This window comes from Cibotium barometz, chromosome 41 (genome assembly GCF_041138505.1).
Source record: "Cibotium barometz isolate CiBa-2024 chromosome 41, ASM4113850v1, whole genome shotgun sequence".
NCBI lineage: Eukaryota > Viridiplantae > Streptophyta > Polypodiopsida > Cyatheales > Cibotiaceae > Cibotium > Cibotium barometz.
In genome coordinates, this window is record NC_141086.1 from 14352705 (window position 1) to 14366367 (window position 13663).

Genomic DNA, 13663 nt, shown 5'->3' on the forward strand with positions numbered 1-13663 from the left:
CACCTCCTTTAAAGAACTCCCCTTCCTTACATATGTGTTTATTTACTAATAAACCTTGTACATTTTCAACTCTTCATCTTATGTGAAATATGCACCTCCTTTAAAGAACTCCCCTTCCTTACATATGTGTTTATTTACTAATAAACCTTGTACATTTTCAACTCTTCATCTTATGTGAGCATTTACTCATTTTTGGATACCCAAAATATCTCATATTTTTAATATTGCTCATAGTTTTTTACTAATAAATCTTGTACATTTTCAACTCTTCATCTTATGTGAGCATTTACTCATTTTTGGGTATCTTCTTTTACAAATTGGATTTATCTCCTCCCTACACATGGATTGATGCTATTGGCCCATAGGAACCTTAATTGGACCATAATCTAAAAATTTCTGAACATCTAGACCCTTAGACTAAGGTTCTTTATACCTATTTCTAATTAATTCCAATTGCACATTGGAAAATTCTTTTTAAATTTCTGTTTCAGGGGAACTCATCTGAATTATAAGAGATATTTTTCTATCCAGAAATATTCAAAATCTGAATATTCTCTCTCTAGAATATTTTCTCTCTCTAGGTTAAAACAGTCACAAACAAGATCTCTTATATTTCAGAAAAGGAATTGATTACAGGGGAATATACTAGACATCAAAAAGGGGTTGGGGGAGGAATCTTACATGAGGAGGTTGGGCTTGTACATAAATCCCTTTCCTCATTTGGCTTCATGCTAGGCTTTGCACTTTCTTGGCTACTCATTCTCACTCCCTACCTCTTCTTTGTGCTCTTTGGCACCACATTTCTCAACACCCTCTCTTGGTATCATTTTCTTGGACTACTGCAAGGTGGTCAAATATGCGAGTTTTATAACATATTTTCACCCTCTCTCATTTCTAATTTGGGTGGATAACTCAAAGGATTTTTGGCTTGGTTACTCTCTAGCTCAAAGGTTACTTTTAGAGATGGTCGGGTTGATTTTTACTGTCCCAGGGAGCTACTTTGGCTACTCTCTGGCGGTCGAGTATTCTCAAAACATACAAATTTACCTACTCATTTGGTGGCTTTTACAACATATGATCTAGGCTAGGGTAGTGGTTGATAGCTCAATGTTGCTTAGTGCTAATGTTGACTCAATGCTTTTTGCTTATGCACATGCACACTCGCATACTCATTTGGTTGCAATATTTTTATAAAGACTTTTCTCTTCAATTTTAGACTTCCTCTTGCTGCGTGCTCATATTGACCTCATTTTACAACAAGGGTTACACAATGGTGTTTTGATGAATATTGATGATGATAATGTTTGTTATCTTGAGGAAATCCATTTGGTAAAATCCATGCTAGTGGATCCTATGAAAACATAGTTTCTAAACTCCATGTGAATAGCCTCTTAAGGAGGGCTCTTTTACACCAAGAATTTTATTAACAAACCTTAAGAGATAAACTTATCTTTTCCAACATTGGGGTTTTTAAAACTTTTTAAATTGTGTGGTTGTCGACGACTTTTCTTTGATGCAAGTACTACTCGCGACAATTGATGATGGCGGTCTAGTTCTGCTTCTGTGGATGCGGACTCACCTTGAAGATGGAGAATTGAGTGCCCGGGACAATTTCGTAAAGGCTGGGAAGTTGGTCTCTAATTGGATGGCAACTCGCACTGCTACAATAAGACGGAGGTGAAAGCGTTGCTATTGATGCTATGTGTGTGGGAGGCCACACCGATGGAGAGGCCCTTGAAGGAAGCCTTGATCTTGCTTGTGTCATGCATACTAGCAAGAGACGGGGTGTACAAGGGCTTTGTAGTTGTTGTGGTTATGGATGTGATTGTGATGCAGAGCGAATTGCAGGTGGTGGCACACGAGCTCGCCATTCTGTCAAATATCCAAAGTTTGTGTTTTTTTTAAAGCCACACAAATGCATATCTTAAATAAAGAACTGCCTTGCTCTCTTCCCTTTCTTCGTTGATCTCTCACTTGTCAATTGTGCTGTGGGCTAGCTTATTGCCATTTGAAGCTGCGTATCATTGCTTTGACAAGATGCTTTACTTATTGGTCTCAAGCGCTCCCCTCCAGAAATGGAGAAGATGAATGCTTCTCTACTCCACCCACAGATGGCAAGCTTTTGAGATCGCTATACTTACTTGTTGAGCTAAGAAGTGAGCTTTTGAGCTCAAAATTTACTATGAGTTGTGGGAGAAATTGTTGTAGGTTTGCAGCATATAAGAGCCTCTAAGTATTTCTCCTATGCTTGAGTAGTTGCTGATTTTCTTCAGGGCTCTAATGATCTAAATCCAACTCACACACCAAAGTGAATCTCTAAACACAATATCTAATGGAGAGAAACCTAAACACTTGCTAATGATCCAATCCCTAATGTGAGCTAGGAGAGCTAGACCTAAGCTTTGATATCATGTTAAGAATCATGGATCAAACTCTCCTAAACGACAATCAACTTTCTAATGAGATGCTAATCTTACACTAATGACAACACAATTAACATGATTAATCTAAGGTGGGTGAACTCATAATGATGAGTGCGTGTAATAGACTCAAGCACAAATAGGTTACAAGATTAAGGCTTGTACTCATATAAAGAGGCTTGAGATGTGTGCAAGTGATATGATTTAATTGCTTGAAATGGTCCCCTTTTATATGAGGAGGTATACTCTTGGGCTTGTACATCAATGTGGGATAAATCCCTTTGCTTAAGTGGTTTCATGCTAGGCTTTGCACTTTCTTGGTTACTCATTCTCACTCCCTACCTCTTCCTTGTGGTCTTTGGCACCACATTTCTCGATAGTCCTTGCGTTGGGCAATCATATCGCTTGTTCTCAAGCATTGTATAATAGTTCTCCAAAGAATTAATATAAGAAAATACTCCTACTTGTAGGGGGTGGCCCTTCAATGGGTGGGACTCAATACTATGTCATCTACTTCTCTCTCTCTCTCTCTCTCTCTCTCTCTCTCTCTCTCTCTCTCTACTATGTGAATTGAATGCTAAAGATCTCACCACAGAAAGTTATAAAGATGGTGTTATATGTACATTATGTGTGCTATGTTATATATACATTATGTGTGCATATACTAGGAGGCTAACCCACATTAGGCTTGTGAGCATGGGAGCATGGGAACAAGCTCTGGTGGAGCATGGGTTAGGACTAACCTTAAGGGGTTAGGGTCAGGCATCCAAGGGTCACACATAAAAAATGGAAAGTCAAGAGTCACTTGAGGTCCCTCCTATATAATAGGGGCATGGGGCACACTCAAGGGAGGCTTGGGGGCTTGGAGGCTTATGCTATGGTCTCTTGTGTAGAGGTCCATATCTACTCACCTACCATTTCACACTATAGCTACATGCTATTGGATTGTGTTATACCTCTTGATGGTATGGGACATCAAGGTAGAGGTATGATGTATTTCATTCATGATTTATGTGTGCATCCCTTAAGCTCGGGGGTGGTTGGGTGGTTGAGTTTATGCCTGATTTATGCATGTTTATGCATAACAATTATTATGAGAGATCTTAGGGTTTTAACAGTGGTATCAGAGCATATGAATCAAATTGTGGAGTATATGCTTCATGCATATGTCTCTAGGAAATCATCATATTGGAAAAAATATCTTCCAATGATGGAATTGGCCTATAGGCAATTGTAAATATACGGCTATTGGTTTTAGTCCATGCATACTTATGTATGGGTATCAACCTAGGGCACCTATTGATGTCGGTCTTAAGGACATCGAGCTTGATGCATTGAGGGATTTCTTGCGTGATATATAGGAAATCCTGACCGAAGCTCAGGATTCTATCAGGAGTGCTCATGATAGGGCATAGTTTTATGCTGATAGGGGACGCTCATCTCGGTCTTTTGAACCAAGAGCGTTGGTTTATTTTAATGTTCCTAACGATTCTCACACTTTGTCAATAAAAAAATGCTCGAATTTATCTCCTAGATATTGTGGTCCATTTTTGAGTTATACATCGGATTAGCACGGTTGCGTTTGAACTTAAAGCTACCTCCACATATTAGAGTTCATCTAGTCTTTCATATCAATAGATTGAAAGGGAAACTGGGAGGTGAGGATAACACAGTTACTCCTCAAGAACTCGTTGAAGTCGAAGAATTATCCTATGTTCACATGAACCTGATAAGGTACTTGAATTCAGGGAAAGAAAACTTTGTAGTTGACTAATCCTTGAGGTTAAAACTAGGTGGAAAGATAGGGAAATAGAGGATTCGACTTGGGAGTCAGTTGAGATTGTTCAGCGCAATTCTCCTTCTTTTCATTGCAAAAGTGCAATGTTTTGAGAGAGGGGAAGTATGTTATATGTACATTATGTGTGCTATGTTATATACACATTATGTGTGCATATACTAGGAGGCTAACCCACATTAGGCTTGTGAGTATGGGAGCATGGGCACAAGCTCTAGTGGAGCATGGGTTAGGACTAACCTTAAGGGTTAAGGTTAGGATCAGGCATCCAAGGGTCACACATGGAAAATGGAAAGTCAAGAGTCACTTGAGGGCCCTCCTATATAATAGGGGCATGGGGCACACTCTCAAGGGAGGCTTGGGGGCTTGGAGGCTTATGCTATGGTCTCTTGTGTGAGGTCCATATCTACTCACCTACCATTTCACACTATAGCTACATGCGATTGGATTGTGTTATACCTCTTGATGGTATGGGACATCAAGGTAGAGGTATGATGTATTTCATTTATGATTCATATGTGCATCTCTTTTGGGCTCGGGGGTGGTTGGGTTTATGCCTGATTTATGCATGTTAATGCATAACAATTATCTAGAGAGATCTTAGGGTTTTAACAGATTGCCCTGTTGTGCTATACCACAATCAACCTCAATGCATGTAACACATATATATGTGGGTAGCTAAAACGTTTTATTCATCTAATTTCCTCATGGATACTTCATAGAGTGTTTCTTTCCTCTCATGGGGTTAGACTTCACAGAGTGTTTCTTAATAGCCAAGAGTATATAGTAGGTCACAGGGTTGTGATTTAATCTTCATTCCGAGCCACGCCTTGTACTTGAATTTTAGTTGTATTACTTCTTTCTTGTACATAATACAAAGTGGTAGTTGAGGACTCGTGTGTGTATTGAATGTGTGATTTTGCCGCACTCTTCTATATCTACAAAACCCTAGCACATAGATGCAAGTGTTCTACAATTAGTATCAGAGCCTAGGGAACCTATAATTGTTTTTTTCTTTTCTATAGCAGAGCCATGTGCATTGATTGCTTGGATGGACTAAAGCACTTCAATTCCAAGAGTGCACAAGTTTGGGTTTGGGAAAAGAGAATATTTGAGTTCTCTTCATTGCACTTGGGTTGATTGGGGTACATTGTGCTCCTTGCTTCACCAAACCTGTCCCTCATTGCCCAGGGCTGAAATCTCTCACATGGTCCTTGATCACTTGATATTTGTCATGGATTCACAACTCATTGATTTGCTTCTCAGCATGAAGACATCCATGGACACATAGGAGACTAAAATGGAGGATATATCTGCCCATCTCGACTAGATGGGGTTGGCATCTCGAGCACCTAGTATTCCGGATCTAGAATACAAGGGTGTATGCTTTGGAGTAAGTGTTGGACGATGTCGAAAACAAAGTGACAAAACTTTATGGAGGAGGATTTTTCACTGCTTTGGATGCAGGCAAGGATGAGCTTTGCTCCAGTTCAACAGTCATCATTTTACACCTGCGTGTAGTGGGCAAGGGAGACGTCGCTCGTGTCATTGTCTCATTCACGGTGTTCCTCTCTAGTAGATTCTCTGGACAATTCTCACTCACCTTCATTAGCTTGATGTCAGGGGACTGCTGGTTTGCTGAGTTCTTCCTTCATGCCTCATGAGGAAAGAGAAGCTTTTGAAGTCTCCCAAGTTTAACCGGAAGATGGTGTTAATCCCATTTTGGATTAACAAACATGATCCTCTAATTGAGGACATTAATAAGTGTCATGAAACGGCACTGTAAAAGGTATACGTTATGAGATATTGGCCACCCAAGGCCTAGTTAAGTAAGTTTTGGGTGTCCAAGTGTGAATAAGGACCAAATGTATATAAGGCATTTTCTCATAATGAAAAGACACAATCCACTTTTGTGCTATAGAGAGCTCTTCTTTGTGTCTTGAGAGAGATTAAGAGAGAGAGCATTCTAGCATTGTTCCTCTTCTATGCTTGTATGATTCATGCTTGTGTGAGAGAGTGAGAGAGAGTGATTGCCTTATGCGACAATGCGAGCTACTCTACGGTGACAGCGTGGAAGTGAAAATTGGAGATTTGAAGCTTAACAAGTGAGCTTGGGGGCCTCAAGGGATTCAAGTTTGAAGCATTGGTAAGTGCCCTATGACAGTTGTTATAAGATTTCTCCCTCCGGCTTTGAGGTGTGCAGGTGTAAGGACCTTCCCTTCTGATCTTATATTTATTCCCCTCTCTGAAATAAAAGAAAGATTCTATTTTACCCTATTTTGGCCTAGAGAGGGAAAATGTCTAGAGGGAGGTAATTCAAAATTGAGATATTTTTGGATATAAAAATCCTCCTAGTGTCTACAATGGTTTCCCTTGAAATAGATATTCAAAAAAAATTTTCCAATGTGCAATTGGAATAAATTGAAATCAGGTAAAAAGGACCTTAGCCTAAGGGTCCAGATTTTTTAAAAATTTTGAATTAAGGTTCCTATGGACCAATTAGATTAATCCAAATGTAGGGAGGAGATAAATGGAAGAATAAAAGAAAATCCCCCAAAAATGAGTAAATTCTCACATAAGATGAAGCTTACATTGCATGTCTCACAAGCATGACTTCTGGATCATGTTGCCTTTACACATGCGTATATCTGCTACCTCTAAAAATGGTCAAAATTGACCAAACTGATCTGGAAAATTCTAGAATTAGTTTGCTTGGTTAGAGGCTCACTTTTTCCTATAAATGAAGCCTCTCCCTTTGTAAATGGTTAATAGTGTTTTATGCACTGTTACTCTACTCCTCCGTAGAGCCAAAAACAGTGAATTCATTAATAATTCATTTGTTTTTGACCATTTCCTCTTCAAAATAATTGGTGGCCACTGTTGTTGCAAACAAGAGTAGATCCCTCAAACCATCAAGCCAAAGGAAAGCTCACAAAACTCCTATAGTAAGTTAGAAATTCTACTTTTTCTTATTCTATTTTATGGTTTTTTGATTTTTGCTTTCTTTAAAATGAAAATGGATGTTATGCCTTGCTGGAAAGGCTTTCCCTCTTCTCTTCATTATTGAATTCAGCCTTTCTTTATCCTAGACGTGTAATCAAATTGATGGAATTCAACTTTTCATATTGTTTACTCTTAATAAAGTGGAAATTGATTAGATTAGAATGATTTAAATCATCTTGGATAATTTCTAGTAAATTTTAGAGTGAAAAAAATTAAAAAATGGTCAGCCATACAAAGGAGGTTATGGCAAAATTTTCTTGAATTTGGTGAAGTAAGTTTTATCTTTTTATTATTCAAAAAGAGTAATCCCCACCGCTTGTGCATTCTAAAAGTGTTATTTTTATTCTATGCATAGAAAAATGCATATTAGAAAATTTCTTATTATAAAAGTGTTATTTTCATTAGAATTAATTTCTATGCATAGAAAGATGCATATTGGGAATATTTTGATTATAAAAGTGTTACTTTCATCAAAATTGATTTTTATGCATAAATAGATGCATAAAAGAATTTTTTTAATTATAAAAGTATTACTTTCATTAAAAATAAATTTATGCATAAATAGATGCATAAAAGAATTTTTTTAATTATAAAAGCGTTACTCTCATCAAATTTTGATTTTATGCATAGAAAGATGCATAAAGAAATTTATTTTTATTTCAAAAGAGTTACTCTCATCAATTTTGATTTTATGCATAGAAAGATGCATAAAGAAATTTATTTTTATTTCAAAAGAGTTACTCTCATCAATTTTGATTTTATGCATAAAAAGATGCATAAAGAAATTTATTTTTATTTCAAAAGAGTTATTCTCATCAATTTTGATTTTATGCATAAAAAGATGCATAAAGAAATTTATTTTTATTTCAAAGAAGTTATTCTCATTAAAATTGAATTTATGCATAGAAAGATGCATAAAAGATTTATTTTTATTTCGAAAGTGTTATTCTCCTTAAAATTGAATTTATGCATAAATAGATGCATAAACGGATTTTTATAAAAGTGTTATTTCCCACTGAAGTTGTTCTTATGCATAAATAGATGCGTAAAGAATCTTTATATCAAAAATAAGAATTCTCTTATATTCTATAAATAGATGTGATATGAATCAGATAGATGAGAATGAATAGAGAATGGATGTGATGAGAATAGAAGTGATGAGAATGAGAGGTATTTAGATGTGATGTGAATCAGATAAATGTAAATGAATAGATGAGATGTGATATGAGAATGAGAGGTATTTAGATGTGATGTGAATCAGATAAATGTAAATGAATAGATGAGATGTGATGTCATGTGAATCAAGATGTAAATGAATGAATGAATGTGTTAGCATGTGAATCGGGATGTGAATGAATGTGATAGCATGTGAATCGGGATGTGAATGAATGATAAGGGATGTGATGTCATGTAAATCAGGATGTAAATGAATGATATAGGATGTGAATGAATGTGTTAGCATGTGAATCAGGATGTGAATGAATGATATAGGATGTGAATGAATGTGTTAGCATGTAAATCAAGATGTGAATGAATGATATAGGATATGAATGAATGTGTTAGCATGTGAATCGGGATGTGAATGAATGATATAGGATGTGAATGTATGTGTTAGCATGTGAATCGGGATGTGAATGAATGATATAGAATGTGAATGAATGTGATAGCATGTGAATCGAGATGTGAATGAATGATAAGGGATGTGAATGGATGTGATGTCATGTGAATCAGGATGTAAATGAATGATATAGGATGTGAATGAATGTGTTAGCATGTGCATCGGGATGTGAATGATAGGATGTGAATAAATGTGTTAGCATGTGAATCGGGATGTGAATGAATGATATAGGATGTGAATGAATGTGTTAGCATGTGAATCGGGATGTGAATGAATGATATAGGATGTAAATGAATGTGATAGCATGTGAATCAGGATGTGGATGAATGATAATGGATGTGAATGGATGTGATGTGATGTGAATCGGGATACGAATGAACGATAAGAGACATGAATGAATGTATTAGCATGTGAATCGGGATGTGAATGAATGAGATGTGATGTAAAATGGATGTGATAAGATGCGATGTAAACTTGATAGATGTTAATGTATGTGAAGTGATGAGATGTATGGGTAGATGCAAGTGGATGAGATCTGATGAGGATATCAAAATTGATGAGAATAACTCATTTGAAATAAAAGTAAATTTCTTTATAAAATCAAAATTAATGAGTAACTCTTTTGAAATAAAAATAAATTTCTTTATGCATCTTTCTATGCATAAAATCAAAATTAATGAAAGTAACTCTTTTGAAATAAAAATAAATTTCTTTATGCATCTTTCTATGCATAAAATAAATTTATTTATGCATCTTTCTATGCATAAAATCAAAATTTGATGAAAGTAACGCTTTTATAATAAAAAAATTCTTTTATGCATCTATTTATGCATGAATTCAATTTTAATGAAAGTAACACTTTTATAATAAAAAAATTCTTTTATGCATCTATTTATGCATAAAAATCAAATTTGATGAAAGTAACACTTTTATAATCAAAATAATCCCAATATGCATTTTTCTATGCATAGAAATTAATTCTAATGAAAATAACACTTTTATAATAAAAATATTTCTAATATGCATTTTTCTATGCATAGAATAAAAATAACACTTTTAGAATACACAAGCGGCGGGGGATTACTCTTTTTGAATAATAAAAAGATAAAACTTACTTCACCAAATTTAAGAAAATTTTGCCATAACCTCCTTTGTATGGCTGACCATTTTTCAATTTTTTTCACTCTAAAATTTACTATCCAAGATGATTCAATTTCCACTTTATTAGGAGTAAACAATATGAAAAGTTTAATTCTATCAATTTGATTACACATCTAGGATAAAGAAAGGCTGAATTAATGAAGAGAAGGGGGGAAGCCTTTCCAGCAAGGCATAATATCCATTTTCATTTTAAAGAAAGCAAAAATCACAAAACCATAAAATAGAATAAGAAAAAGTAGAATTTCTAACTTACTAGGAGTTTTGTGAGCTTTCCTTTGACTTGATGGTTGAGGGATCTACTCTTGTTTGCAACAAGAGTGGCCACCAATTCTTTTGAAGAGAAAATGGTAAAAAACAAATGAATTATCAATGAATTCACTGTTTTTGGCTCTGGGAGGAGTTGAGTAACAGTGCATAAAACACTATTAACCATTTACAAAGGGCGAGGCTTCATTTATAGGAAAACGTGAGCCTCTAATCAACCAAACTGATTCTAGAATTTTCCAGATCAGTTTGGTCAATTTTTGACCATTTTTAGGTCAGTTTAGCTTACTTTTTGGATCTAGTTGAAGCAGGAGAGAGGACAGATGCAAATATTGTTGAAATGTCAAGCTCGTATACAGCTGGAGGATAGCACATGGGTGCTGACAGAGTGATAGTATGGTAGATGGATATCGTGTGGTGTGTTTATGACCGCGGCTGGTTATGTGTGGTGTGGACATTACATTAGGTTTACTTTGTAGTGTGGACATAACACTATGTTGTGTTCTCTTTTGTGTGTGTGAGAGAGATGATGACTATGGCTTCTCTCCTTCTTTATGATTGATGGATATGGATTAGGGTTTGCTTCTCTTGTGTGTGCTCCCTCCTGCTTCTGTTTTTTATCATGGTATCAGAGCCTAGAGCTCATTAGTTGTGTTGTGAGAGTGAGTGAGAGAAGAGGGAAGAAGAAGAAGAAGCTGTGAAGATTTCCATTGAAGCTATGGAGCAAAAGAAAGCTGTGGATCTCACCTCGGTTACAGATCTGAAGCTTGGCCTAACTGGTAAGAGTAGCAAAACTCCCTTGAGCGGATTGCAGGTGCCAAAGAGCAAGTTCAGTGAAGATTGAAGTGCATAAAGCAAGCAGAAAATTTCTGGTTTTGAAGCTTTCATGGAAAGCTTGTGAAGGAATGTATTTTGTCAAATGTATTGGGGCAAATACAAAGGAAACACAGAGGTTCTCATGTATTGTGAAAGGGCACATGTATTAGCAACACTGGAGCAAACCATTGCATGAAACATTGATGTATTTCAGGAGATTTGTGAAAGAAAAATTCTGGTTTTTTTGACTCCTGCAAACCAGAGAATACATGCCCCGTGGCAAATGTGGCAATTCTACTCAAAATTGGAGCTTGCCCTTTATACCCATGATAGATTAGGTCATTGCTAAGAGACCTATCAACTCAAATGTGAATTGCCCCTCTTCTACAACCCTCTGGAGCAGGCGGCGCATCTATGTGCAGGTTCTTGGACAGGTTGAATACTTTTTGGTCTAATTCACTCATTACTACTCCATTTGATGCCATTCAAAGCTTGGGGAGTTTAGCAAAGACATTGCTAAGGCATTGTGAAGCTTGGTTGCAGCTCATTTGATGTATTTGGAGCTCATTGAAGTCATTTATCAGAGGTGTGCAGGTTTGCAGAAAGTCTGTCCAGAAACAGAGCATTATTAATCAAGGCATTAATCCTTGTCTATATCAAATTGGCCTAATTCCTTTGGTACAAGTAGAGTCCTATGAGTTGCTAAACTTAAGATTCAAAAAGTTTTGAATTTGGATAAGATTTGAAGGAGATAGAGCATTTTTAGTGAGAGGTGGTACCTGACATATGCAGAAAAAGGCAAACTAGGGAGCTACAAAAATTGGTGGTTCTCATTAACCTTGAAGAATTTGATCAAACCCTTCTAGGATATGTTGGAGCAATGTGTTATGAAGCCAATGAATGCATAAACATCAAATTTGAACAATATTTGAAGGAATTAGAGCAAGATCTTTGACTGGTTCTCTAGCAAGAAAAAAAACCAAAAAATTTTTTGTGAAGAAGTATCATTTGTTTTCAACCTTGATCGAGTATACATTGTTGATGAACCATTGTGGGATCCAAAAGCACATATATTGCAATCATTTGATGTGATTTGGAGAGATTTGGAGCATTATAGGTACTTCATACATTGTGATCAAAGGGGTACATCTACTACCTTGCCAACATAGGAGATGGTCCGATACAAATTGTTGGAGAGAAGCTTGACAGAACTAACTTTCAAGTGTGGAAGTTTTGAATGAAGAGTTTTTTGAAAGGCAAAGGTTTATGGAGTCTCGTGTCGGATGAAGACCCGGCCGGAGCCATTTCTACCTCCTCAACCAAATAATGCTCAGTTGCTGGCTCACAAATAATGCTCAGTTGCTGGCTCACAAGCAATGGGTAGAGCGGTCTTCGAAAGTGTTGCATTACTTTTCAATATGTGTAACAGATGCCTTGCTTATTCACATCCAAGATGCAGATACACCAAAAGAAGCATGGGGTATATTGTGCCGAATGTATGAGACAGACACTGGTGCAAGGAAGATACAACTAAAGCAACAGATTCACAGTGTAACACGAAGGAATAGGAGTATACATGAGTATGTTTAGGAAATCAAGGGTTATACAGATTCCTTGTCATCAATCCATGCCCCAATGGATGATGATGATTTGGTTGCTCTCACATTGCGTGGTTTAGGCAAAGAATACAAATCTTTTGACACTTCCATCTCAGTAAGGTTGGGAGGAATGCCAGACTTTAATGAGCTTGTGTCATTGCTCATTGTGGAAGAATACAAATCTTTTGACACTTCCATCTCAGTAAGGTTGGGAGGAATGCCAGACTTTAATGAGCTTGTGTCATTGCTCATTGTGGAAGAATTGAAGCTTGGACTTGGTGGTATGAATATTACAGGTGGTGCATCCTCATCCAGTAATGATGAGCATGCAAAGAATCAGGCTTTTTACTCATCTAGAGGCTTTCGAGGCAGGGGGAGATTTACTCCTCGAGGCCGTGGAGGACGTGGTTGGAATGACAGGTCTACTCAACCACAATCAAATCAGAATTTTCAGAATTCACAGTCATCATTTGGATCACGTGGAGGTCGTGGATTTCAATCCCATAGGGGGAGAATTGGAACATGTGCTCGTGGTAGAGGACGATGGCAAGGTCCTCAACAAAATTTGAATGGGATTGAATGTCACTATTGTGGCAAACTTGGACATATGGCAAAAGATTGTTACAAAAAGCAGAATGATGTCAGGAATGGAAGACCACAACATGGAAATTATGCATCTACTAGTAACAATGATGGGAGTTCAAATCATCTTTTTGCAATGAAGCACATTATGGGGACAATGGATTCTCAGAATGCTGGAGATGAGTCATGGTATATGGATTCGGGTGCCTCAAACCACATGACATGTCATGGTGAGTGGTTTGAGAAGATGCAACCATTGGATACAAATGGTTATGTGGTCACAGGAGATGATACTCAGCATCTTATAACACATGTTGGCAGTGTGCCTTTGAGGATGCATGATGGAAATGTGAAGAATATGTCAGAAGTGCTATATGTACCATCCATTACAAAGAATTTGGCAACA